Raw genomic sequence first — 13,065 nt, 5'->3', positions numbered from 1 at the left:
TCTTAATACTAGCAAAGGCTTGCACTTAACCAAAAGGCTTCAACGAAAAGGTTTGAACTTAAAATCGCGATAGACCAGCCACCTCATGATCAGCCTTTCTACGCGGACTGCTGGACAAATGCCTCTCCCATCTCTTTCAAAATACCCCTGTCCTCTGCCCGCTGTGGCCACCCGACCACCCAAACTTCCTAATCTGATTCGCCCACCTAATTTTCGGCCGCCCCTGCTGCACTTCTCTTCCCTTGTATCGTGTATGTTATCTTTAAGGACAATCAGTTATCTTGCTCTTGCAATAAATGCCTTGACCAAGCGCATTTTTCCTCTTGATTTCGACTGTGATGTCATTAACACGTGCTTGACCCTGCCCACTCTGTAATTTTACTGTTGCTTAAAGTTACACCTACCTTTTTTCTTTCCATAGCTCGATGCTCTGTCCTTAACTTTAATCCTTTTCGTTAGCCTCCATGTCTCTACCCCACAGGTGAGCAAAGGTGACATACAGCAGTTATGTACTTTTCTCATGAAGTATATTGGTAAACTGCCATTCATAACCTAAGGTTACTTGCCAAATGCTCTCCGCGACATTGTTTTTTCTTCTCGTTATTTCACTCTCCTGATCCATACATGCCGTCACTACTTGCCCTAAATGAACATATTTCCTTACCACTCCTGTCGCCTGGTTTGCAATTGTAAACTGATGTTCTCTTGCAAGACTATTGTACATTACTCTGGTTTTCTGCATATTATTTTTTAGGCCCCCTGTGATGCTCTTCAAGCCTAATTCATTGATCTTTTTTTTTGCAGTTCACCTCTTGAAGGACTTCGCAACTCAATCTCACCAGCGAATTGCAGACTACTAACGTGTTCTCCAATACCTCTTATGCCAAACTGTTCTCAATTCAGGCCTCTCAATACCGCCTTTAGACAGGCGGTGAGTAGCATGGGCGAAGTCGTGTCTGTGTGTCTGACACTCTTATTGGAATTTTATTGCTTACTTTATTTAGAACCATGGTAGATGAGCATCACCTATTGATATTGCCACGTATCATTGTAGCGTCTGTTCGTTCGCGCAAGGACGCAGAAAAGGGGTGTTATCATTTTTGTTCGAGACGCGAGAAGCGACCGGTCTAATCTCGATGGTTCACAGCCATGAACAGCTGCATCTACGTGTTTCCATATTACTCTAGATGATCTCGACCTGTTATCTCGAAGCTTCCTTGGCGGCTTTAAATTGAACGATGCCGCGAGCAGCGGGCATTCGTAGATCGACGACCGACGAGCACGTTTGTTGCTTACGCCGCCGCCGAGTGATTCAGTTCTTTTGAGGGCGCAAGTCAGCCCAAATAAAGAGTTTCGTTTCCAAGACTGGTTGGTGTCTTCCTGACCGCTGGACTGCCGTTACTACAACGTGACAATATATTCCATTATTTTACATAGGGATCCTCTGCATCCTGATTCTTCAATGCCTATATCACTGCTGAACTTTCCACAGTGTCAATTGCTTTCTCGTAACCTATAACGGCTGTATGAAGGGTATGGTTATACTCTGCGTATTTCCCTATTATCTAATTGATAGCGTCAGCCCCGTCTACTCCCGAGTACCCTACACGAAAGCCTGATCAGTTGGTTGACTGAGGGCCGCCGCGGTGGCTCAACTGGTTGCGGTTCTCGGCTGCTGACCCAAACCAGGACGCCGCGATTAAATTTCTATGGTGGCGAAGTTCAAGAGGCCCGTGTACAGTGCATTGTGAGCGCACGTTAATGAACCCCAGGTGGCCGGAATTTCCGGAGCCCCTCGCCACGGCGTCCCTCATAGCCTGAGTCGCTTTGGGACATTAAACCCCATAAAACATCTGGTTTACTGATGTCTAAGGCAGTTCTGAGTTTATTTTTGATTACCATAGTAAATACCTTATAGGCAAAGGAACAACAAGCTGATCGGTCTGTTTTTTCAAGTCATATTCTTTCGAGTGAATTAAGATGATCTGTGGGTTTCTCTAGCCGTTTGGTCTGCTAGAGATCTTAAGGCACTGCGAATATAGGTTTAATAGCTTTTCTACCACAATATCTCCTCTGTCCTGCCCTGGCCTTCCCCAGATGCTTTCCCCTTGTCGTGGTTCCTATAACTTTCTGTACTTCCTTTTTCGTTACTAGAGAGATGTCCCAGTGCTCTGGGCTACTGCCTCTCTCACTAATGTCCAGATTAGATAGGCTATTGTATAGATTTTTGTTGGAATCTCTGGCTATTCTATACTATCCATGTTGCTACTCACATTGCCCTCTGTGTCTCTTGACTAACACATCTGGTTTTTCCATTGTCTAGCTTTCTCTTCGCATTTAGAGTATGTCTGTTGTTTAGAGCATAAGCAATTCTATCTATCATAAACTTCCTTACCTTGATTACCTCACTCTAACTAGCTGACTTTGATAGCTGTGCAAGCTTTATTCTGTCTGTAGGGTTTGACGCCATCATGCTTTGGCGTTTCTTAATGATATCTTTCGTCTCCCGAGAGAGCTTGCCGGTATTCTGTCGAAGCAGCCTAGCTATACTGCGCAGTCCATGATGATAGGTTTGAGGTTATTGTTCATTGCTTCAACATTAAGGTCAACGTCCGCAGTTAAAGCCTTAAACCTGTTCTGCAATGATATTCTGAATTGATCTACTTTCGTTTCTGTCCTAACTGGCTAATAGGCTTCCGCTTCAATAGTTTCTTCAGTTTCCTTTCCAAGTCCAGACTAACTTTAGACGTTACTATCATGTGGTGGCTATAACGCACCTTACCGAGGACCTCCACGTCCTGCACTCTGTCAGGATGAGCACATTGTATGACGTCTATTTCAGTTTTAGTCTCAACACTTGGGCTCTTTCACGTCCATTTCGCGTTTTTTCGTTTCCGGAAGAAGGTATTCATTATTCATACGTTATTTATTTATGCGAAATTAACTAATAACACGCCCCTGCTATTCCTAGAGCCTACGCCCAGTGTCGCCCACTGCCTGGTATCTAGCCTGGTTCTTCCCTACCTGGCATTCAATTCGCCCATCAGATCAGTGTACTGTACTTTTACTTTACTTCTTGCCAATTTCACGTCCCCCTAGAAGATTTCTACGTCCTGGTCATCGTAGCTATATGTGGGCGTGTAAGCCTGTACCACCTTCAAGTTGTATCTCTTATTATGCTGAATTACGATCACTGCCACCCTCTAGTCATTATTATCGAATTCCTCTGTGTTGCCAGCTACATCTTTACTGATGACAAATCCCACACCTTCTTCCCATCTGTCCGCTAATCTACGATAGCACATTATGTGCCCACCCTTTAACACAGCATACGTTCATGTATACTCTTAACCTCACTAAGCCCTATGACATCCCACTTAAACCGTCGCTATAGCTCCTCTAGCAACACTGCTAAACTAGCCGCACTGGAGAGCGCTCTAGCGTAAAACGTTGCCAGGTTGAGTTTCCAGTGCAGGCTTGTCCGGAGCCAGAGATACTTACCACTCTCTGCTGTGTAACAGGTCTGACCACCACCTTGGTCAGCTGCTCCACAGCCGCTGTGGACTGAGCGCCGAGGGATAATTAGTTTCTTCGTATAGGAAGTTGTGGCCAAGTACTACACCATGGTGGCTAAATCCTCTTCTGCTGAAGGAGTGCATTGTTGGTTTTGGTCACCGCGACCAGGCCTCACCACCCCACGCCCGAGCATGCAATTCCATCGACACGAAGAGTTCATTATTTTTTAAGGAAAGGAAAAAGGCGTAATAATAGGCTATACATAAGGGCTGGTTATATATAGCCTTCTCGTAATAAATGAGTAATATATATAACCATCCCCAATATGTAGCCTTCATTCATTACGAGAACGCATTTGACTCAATGAAAACCTCAGCAGTGATGCAGGAATTGAGGAATCAGGGTGTAGCAAAGCCTGAAGTGAAAATACTGGAAGATATCTAAAACGCTTGCATAGATACCATAGTCCTCCATAAAGTCAGCCATAAAACTCGAATCATGGAGGGTGCCAAGTAGAAAGACACGATCTCGCCAAATGCTATTCACCGCCTGTTTACAGGAGGTATTCCGAGCCCTGGATTAGGAACTTTTGGAGATAATTGTTAATGGAGAGTACTTAAGTAATTTGCAGTTTGCGGATGACATTGCCTCACTAAATCACTCCGAAAATACCTGCAAAGAAAGATAAATGATTAGATAAGGAAAGCAGAACCGTAGGTCTAAATATTAATATACAGAAAACAAAAGTAATGTGAAAGTAATGTTCAACAGTCTCGGAAAGAACCAGCAGTTTACAATTGCTAGCGAAGGGATGGAAATGGTAAGTAAATATGTCTGTTTAGGGCAGGTAATGACCGCATATCTGGATCACGACAGTGAAATAACGCGAATAGCAATGGGGTGGAACGCATTTGGCAGGTTATCTTAAATAATGAGTGGCAGTTTCATAATATACTTCAAGAGAAAATATGCAGCTCTATCTTACCGGTACTGACCTATCAGACAGAAACGTGCAGGCTAACAAAAAGGGTTCAGTTTAAATATAAGGAGCACTATGGGAGAGTGCTTGAGGGAACAGATGTGGGTTAATGACATCCTAGACTAAATCAAAAGGAAGGAATGGGCTTCGGAAGGCATGTGACGCGAAAGTTGTTAAAGGGGCTTTAAAGGGGCTCTAATAATGTTTCGGTATATCTGTGATGTTAAGGACGCGGCTTCACGAATATCCTCCAGCAAGAATTTTTCGGGTGTGCTTTGTAGAAGCTGTTATCTGTAGTGAAATTTTTATTTCAGCTCCTTCGCTGAAATAAACCTCTCGTTAAGTTTTGCGCGCTGAAAGATCAGCACTCCTCCGGCGGGCTCACCGCCGGGGATGGAGCTTCCTGATCCACCGGGGCTACGTCGCTTAATGGCCGCGGCCGTGAACGCCTGCAAGAATGCAGCCAATAGCCATCTCTTAACGGCTGTACGCAGAAGCCGTACGTCGGCGGATTCATTCACGTCTCATTCACGTGTCAGTGATTTTTGTTCTTCCGCGCTCAGGTGTTAGCGCGCATGTTTTTGTAGCCATAGCACGGCGCTATCAAAAGCCTCAACCGCATGCTCTTCGCCGTTCCGTTCTGTGCTGTGCCACTTTGGAAGCTTTGATATAATGCGGAATAAATCTGAACATTTTATGCTGACGGTAGGTAATTCGTCGGGTAAGGCTATGGCTCGCGGACACCGTTCCCTGGAATACGAGGGCTTCAGATCTGCCAAAATCAAAGATGAATGGGCACGGGTAGGGCGTGTAATGGGTATGCAAAATAACCGAGAGTTCTTTAGTTTTACGGAATATAGTCGAAGAGAAAGCAAGCGTAGCAAGGGGCTGCAGAGTGAGTTGGGTGCCTGGATATTGTTGCCAAGGTGACGGCAGTCTCCTAAACACTAACCTCCTCGCTGCGCACATCCACTGCGGATGCGGTCTACATTTGTACCGCCATGTGTGTTCAATAAACAAATTAATAAAAATGACTTAAAAAATAAACAAACCCCTCATTCATGTTTTGTATAGAAAAAAAAAAACACAGGTCAGCAAGAAAGCAGCAGCAATCACCATGACAGCTTATCCGCATCACCCTTTTCAAAGAGACATTTTTGTAGTGACCGAAGTGGTCACATATTGTACACAAATATCAATCCAAATGATATGGAAAACAATAAGTAATATACACAACCTAAGTTGTTCTGCTACAAATAAACAATTCGTCACAAAACCACATGTGTTCGCGCACATTATTTACCATCTTATACACAACTGTACATATTTAAGCACCTAGCCTAAAAACGCATTTCTAGTAGTAAGGAAGAGCATAGTTATTTCATGAAATGGCTTGATAAATATTTTGGACGGATATATTTTGGTTCCAAAAAGCCATGGTGTGTTCTAGTGCGCAATATGGAATATGTAATAAGTTTTTGTGTCGTAAACAAAGTGTGATGTGTATGTATCCCAATTCTGAAAATAAAGCTAGTTGTTCTTTTATAAAAGGACGCTAACCTGGAACCGAACATTCTATTCATAGGTATTCTATTTCGTATTCTAAGTCCACACAAGTTGTTAATGTGCCATACAGCATGTTTTGCAATTACTTGAAATACTCATGTAAAATTGTGAGCTTCGGGAACAAGGGTGCTGTAGGTCTTCTTCAGAAAAGTAAGCAGTAATATGCGTAACAATAAGAACAAACACAAGAAAACCTCACCTATATTTCGGCGGTCTCAATGCTCCTATACCGCGAAAACATCCCGAAACATCTCTAAAGACCAACGCGAGCTTTGCTAATTTGGCGTCCAGTGATGTAGAAGTGGTAAGCACAACAACAAGTGCTCTAAAGGTTTTCACACACTCGGCGGTTGGAATAACAAAGCTTTAGTTTTTGTTTGTTTATTTTAATGAGTTTAATTACGGCCAATCAGCTTATGACGCTAGGGCAATATTTGCCGGTTAGTTTTTTTACTTCACATGACGGCAACAGCATGTTGAAATCGTTCGCGTATATGAGACATATAATTAAATCTCTGACATCGCATGTGGGATAAATGCGCGCGGCTTTGCAGCAAGTAATGCAAGAGTAGGCGTAACGTATTTATCACAGCGTACGAGTTTGCAGAGAAACGCTTCCATGATGCTTATTCATTTTACTGTAGGTAAGTTACTGGTATTAGTCTGCGAGCACTAAAGCTTCGATTATCGAAAAATACTTGTCTGATTTTCTGAAGCCAACTAGACCTGCAGAAATAAAATAAATATGACCACGACTGCGCCGCGCCTGAGTTTCCAACCAGCCATGGAGCAAACAAATCAGCTTTGGTGGCAAGTGGAAGAGGCCACTATGCTATTGCCACAACCAATCACCATTTATGTTTAACTGCCACTCTCTCGCGCTATGCACTGAATGTCATGGTCTTCATCAAACTCCGTTCGTGCGCAAAGAATCCAGAGCACATCGCTGTTGACGTGCCCTTTTAAGGTGCGTTAAGTGCTCCCAAGTTTTTAGAGTTCGCTGCCACAAAGGTACTCATGCACTGAATTTGCCGATCTTTGCATTACCTGACCTCGAAACCATAGCCTCAAACCGAAAGCGAGGCGATACACGTTGCGCTAGCGCACATATTTCCAATTTGGCCAGTTGAGCTAATTCGGCTGAGATTTTTTTGGAGGTAACTAACGGATCTTTTTCGCCGCACGTCAATCATGTATTATATGGACAGCCCGTTTGCTGTCATGGAATTCTTGAAAAAATCTAGGCCGCAGGGTGTTCAACATAAAGAGGACACTATTGAATGTTTATGCGATGGCACCACTGGCATGAGCAATGTGCTTGGATTAAACAAGGAATGCTGGCGTTGAAGACAACAAAAGAAGTGGGAGAACATCCACTGAAACCGCTGACACGAATCAGCAGCTAGTAGGGCGAATTGATGCTGGCCCAACTTTATTGTTTTTTTATGAAGACCACACTGAATAGTACCTTTTCATGATGACAGAGTTGCTGGAAAGCGTGTAGAATATGAATGACGCGTGCAAGTAGAAAAAAACGTTGCAAACTTTTGCTTTACTTTCGGTACAGCCGTTGCTTTCGGTGCAGCCTGCTTGTATAGTGGATAGATTTGTCCCACGATTCTGGCTGGGGTAATCCGTTTACAGTCAATTTTACACGTAGGCAGAGCAGTGAATAGTACCATACGAGAGATAGAGTTGAAATAACACGTATACCGCAATGGTGAGACTTCTTAGTGTTTTATTATTCAGGGTGTCGAATGCTTCGCTGGCGTCAACATAGACGCCCAAGTTCAGATTCTGAGCTTCGAGGTTAATTAATATTGCTTTTTAGCTTGTTTTTTTTTTAATAACAAACATAACTTAAGGTACCTGCATGGTTGATGAGCATGGTGTAGTAAAAACGCTGGGGGAACCACACAAAGGCAGTACGTAATTTACACCTTACACAGACATACTGTTAATATTAGACTTGATCTATTCTTTACACTTCCGACATGAAACAAACGTCAGCTTCATTGTTTGTTCCAGGAACAGTGATTTCTGCACCCTTTCACCCCCCCCCCCCCCCCCCCTTAAAGATATATACCTGGATCGTACAGCCTGTTCGCGCGATCAAAAAAGAAAATTCGCGGCGGTTAAGTTGTTACAGTCCTCGCCTGCTGACCCCGAAAGACACGAGTTCGATCCGTGCCGTGGCGGTCGAATTTCGATGGAAGAGAAAAGATAGAAGCACGTGTACTGTGCGATATCACTGCACGTTGAAGAACCCTAGGTAGTCGAAGATATCCGGAGCCCTCCGCTACGGCGTCCCTTATAGCCTGAGTCGCTTTTGGACGTTAAACAACATAAAACCGATAAAACCAGTACCAAGATCAAAACATTTCGTCTGAAGGCATTCGCTGCCGCTTCCGCATAAGGTGGCACGGTTAAACCGTTTGGAATCCAGTTTGTGTGCTTGAAGGCACCGAGGGCCCATTGGTTTCACAGAGTCAAGCGGCTCAATAAGAGGCGCGAAAAAAATTTATGTTGACCATAACTCTAATGTCATCAAAGACTACGGTCGGAATGCGCATTCTTCGTATCGTTTGGTTTGGTTTTTATTGGGTATAAAGTCCCAAAGCAACTCAGGCTATGAGGGACGCCGTTGTGGAGTTTTCCGGATAATTTAGACTTCCTGGGGTGCTTTAGCGTGCACCGACATCGCACAATAGACGGGCCTCTGGCACTTTGGCTCAATCTGAATGCAACCGCCACGGCCGGGATCGACCCGCGTCTTTCGGATCAGCAGCCGAGCGCCTTAATCATTGAGCCACAGCGTCGACCCAAGTATGTCAATGTTTGACAAGATGTTTCTGTCACTAGGGAACTGTTGTGGCCCGCTTGGTCGTTGTCTGAGCGGCCGCTACGCGCCCTCCTTTACAATGGCTCTTGTCTGCTTCAGCAGCTACAAAGCTATTTTTCTCCCTGTCGTGAACAGCATTATTGCTGCAAGGATATAGTTGTAATTAACACGAAAAATAAAGTGATCACTGGCGAAAAATTACATTTTCTACTAATTAAGTGATGCACTTTGAAGTTGTAACCTTCTCGGTACTCCCATTCTTTCTTTTTTCATTAATCGAATAATAGTGATCAGTTACATTCCTTTAAAAAACAAGTTGTAACCACCGGCATAACTTCGAGAGCCTGGATTCGGTTGAAAAGACTTTTGCTTGCCGTGAATATTCCTTCGCGACTGAGGGAGACAGTGGCCGGCCTGCGGAAAAGACACGCGCACATGGACTTCTGGACATAGAAGCCCAACCGACCTATACTTTGCTAGCCGCGTCTGTAACGATTCGCATTTCTGAACGACGGCAATACACAATGACATGGTTAGTCACCTTGAGTTCTGTATCCTGAGACAGAGAACCAGAATGATGCGTGGAGCTTGCGAGCCTGAGGTGCGCAAAGTTTTTCGTATGATACAACTCGGCCCTTCCCTCTCACGCATACGCCGTGACAGGCTATAGTCGCTGGTGATGTCTTCACAAGTAAACATGAAATAATTGTGGAGGCCACTTAAGACTATTTATGTGCCTTCAATGCTTAAACAATGCATATTCAATCGTATTTTTCCCGTCCTCTCTAATGAAATACCTACTTATCTACACACTCGCAAGCAGCGCATACACAGGCTCACCTTTATTAGCAGAGAAGCAGCGCTGCTGAGTAGAAATGCCGTGTTTGAAAGAACAGTGTGGTTATGTGGCCTATGGGATAAGTGCTCCGCTTGTAATCTGAAGGGGCTTGGTTCAATACCCGACACCTTAGGAATAAATTATTTTCTTGGCTGATGACGTGCATTGAGGTCTCGTGAAGCACTTCCTGGACGCTGACGCCGGCGGGATTTCGTTGCTGATGAGACATATAAGGCTTTCGCCTTACAAATACAGATGGAAACTTAGAAAAACCGCTGGTGGTAAAAATTAAGAGCACATGAGTTGCACCAAACAACTGACATTGGAAGGCGCGCAGGCTTATTCTAGTCCATTTCTTGGTAATTGGGAAAGAAACTAACGCAACAGTATCCATTATTCGTTTGTAGTTTAGTTTCTTTTTGGGTGCTGCATTTCAGCTTTAAGATGGGCTGCACTTGAGATGCAGTAGTTGCAACTGTACTTGGTTACTTCTTTCCTGCAATGTGGCCAAGCTTCTTTGAGACTTCCCTTTTAGATTCTCGAGCTGAAAATGATTGGTGCTCCTCGGCCAGGCTTGCGTAATGCTCACATATTCAGTTAATGGACAATATCGCGCCGTGTGGGCCCGCTGTGCGCGTGTTGAAGCCTCCGGCACCGCACATCACCGGTACGCTAAACGCCAGGTGTGCTGCCCTCGGAATACACAGACAGGCATTACCACTGGCATTTGAGAGTTACAATGAGGGACGCGTGACGCTAAAATAGAACAACGGTTACAACAAGGAAACCGCACGGCTCATAGACTTAGTTATAACTGTACGTTAGTCATAGACTGTACGTGCTGAACCAAACAAAAGAAGAAATTTGCCGACATGGTTTGCGCGGCGTTCGTCTCTCGCACCCAAGCAACACATCACATCGGCCCCAATATTGCAGATGTGTTGTCGAAGGCCGGGCCTACAAAGGAACAGCGTCGCCACTGATTTCCCAATATAATCATTGCTGCCATCTGACAGTTGCAGTGATGGCCCTACCTGCATTGAGCGTCGCCAATTGGCAGCGCCGCTGCCTGACGGTTCTCATAAAGGCCCTATTTGCCCTCTCTTCTACTAATATTGGCAGCGCCGCTTCGTTACGTTGCCAAGAATGAACCTAGTTCACCACTATTTCCCTCCTATTGGGAGCGCAACTCCCTTATATTTCCAATATACGCCCCGGTAGTCCATTGTGCCATGCGCACTGGCATCGCGACTGCCCTACTCAGACACCACGGCCCTCGTTGTGTAATGTTTCCCGAGGAGTTCGGGTGCCATTTTATTAGGCTGGCCAAAATGGGCCATTATTTTACACTAATCCTCCGACAAATATTCATGGTGCATTAGGATGGACGAGACCATGTGAGTAAAGCGGGATTATGTTTTATCGCGAATGAACAGTAACAGACGCGACCACTTGCTCTAAAGTTACAGCGGGAAGAGGCAGGGGACCCAAGAGAGAAGAGAGATATAGCATAGATATAAAATAAACCACAAAATCTATCAGCCTTCTCAATCGCGAGGCTAAGGTGGCTAGCGTTTTCATTTGGCCTGCGGTAATTGGAAAGCAGTGGCCTGTGGTACTTTTGAAGTATATAATGCTGTAATTTTGTGCATTTTACTATGCTTTTGCATATAGTTCATTGACAGCTCTTGAAGTGAATCATCCCCAAATATCGCCTTTAAAAAAAAAAACTCCGAAAGTTGTTACCAGTCGAGATACTACTCGTTTCTGTTAACTTTTACTTTTTCATTGGGCGAAGCTTCCATAACAGCGATCCGGAATTGATGCAATGCTAAGTAGCACGTCGCGTTATTCCAAGTTATCCCGAACACGCCCGAGCTGGCCACTTGACAGCGGTTTCGTTTAGTTTTTCTTTATGGGGTTTAACGTCCGAAAGTGACTCTGGCTATGAGAGACGCCGTAATGAAGGGATCCGCAAATTTCTACCACCTAGGGTTCTTTAACGTGCACTGACATCACACAGTACACGGGCCTCTATAATTTTGACTGCATAAAAATTCAACCGCCGTGGTCGGTACCCAACCCGCGTCTTTCGGGTCAACAGCCGAGCACCATAACCACTGAGCCACCGCGGCGGCTGCATGGTTTTAAGCAGAGATGGCTACCTTCTTCTGTATAAAAGTACAGGATTATTTGCTCTACCAGCGAATCATTTTATTGATTAATGATGGCGCTTAGGCATTTGCTGTTATACTTTGTTTTCAATTCACTTGCACGTTACCTTCATGCACTCTCAATGCAGTGAACTTCGTCAGCCCATTTGTCGGACTATGCACTCCATCATTCCATAGGTTACATCAATACTCGCCATTGCATCCTCACTACCCTTTCATGGCCGCATTTTATCGTTTTTTTTACCTCTTCCACACTGCTCTCCTTCTGTTTTATCTCCCAATTTCCCCTCCCTACGCAGAGTAGCATGCCAGCGATTTTTTAACGCCGGCTAAATTCTCTGTATTTCATTAAAGAGACTCTCTCTCTCTCACTCACTTACATCATGTATGAAACACTTGAAGATCACGCATTGTGCATGCTAATTTCAGTTATTGATCCATATTTTTGGTATTTTCATTGTGCTATGAAGATTCATATCTGCGAGGGATACAAATTAAAAACATTAATTCCTGATCCACCGATTGAGACTATCCTTCTCGACAAAGATAATCTTCTCCGAAAAAGAAAACGACTATTTGAGGTACGTCCAAACATAGACATTATTCTGTCGTTAGGTGGAGCAACTGGCCAGAGTCAGGAATAAAGAATTACAACAAAACGAAAAGAAGAGACCTGTGTTTTTTTTGCATCATATCATATCTTTGTCACTTTATTTCTTTTTATACACCTTATGTTCTTCTCAGCGCCAGTTGATAACGCTTTGCCTCGGTTCTTCAATCCGGTGCTTTCTTCAGACATTCTAAGTGGAGCGCATTTTTCCGCCCTGTTCTTTCCGTACCACTCTGGTTTTTTTTTTCTTCACAAACCTCACAAACTGCCACGCTTTTTTCAGAAATTGGTTTAATATCTAGGTAGACGCCACCGGCTACTCACAGCTCGACTCAGGTGTCCGCTGACTCAGTGAGCCTGCTGCACTTTAAATCAGAGGATTGAGACGCATACACACACCACAGAAACCCGGGGAGGTCGACTTAAAGCTCTTTTTACCCCTAAAAAATTTCTCTCCGGGAACTTCTGCCCCATTCGAGCTCAAGCGTCACCCACTAAATAGCATGTTATAATGTACCCGCTGCGGCGGCTCAGTGTTTG

The 13,065-nt window shown here is 44.3% G+C and overlaps 1 long non-coding RNA gene across 1 annotated transcript in view; it reads right to left on the bottom strand.

The window, feature by feature from the left end:
* Window positions 1-6,322, bottom strand: part of LOC149363094 (uncharacterized) — a 36,205-nt gene extending 29,883 nt beyond the window's left edge. The window contains exon 1 of the long non-coding RNA XR_016288556.1: window positions 6,261-6,322. This is a non-coding gene — a long non-coding RNA (uncharacterized LOC149363094). The remainder of the gene's footprint in view (window positions 1-6,260) is intronic.
* Between the last annotated feature and the right edge of the window lie 6,743 nt (window positions 6,323-13,065).

This window comes from Amblyomma mixtum, chromosome 2 (genome assembly GCF_055824585.1).
Source record: "Amblyomma mixtum isolate Tamu chromosome 2, ASM5582458v1, whole genome shotgun sequence".
Lineage (NCBI taxonomy): Eukaryota > Metazoa > Arthropoda > Arachnida > Ixodida > Ixodidae > Amblyomma > Amblyomma mixtum.
This window is presented reverse-complemented; position numbering and strand designations above follow the sequence as displayed.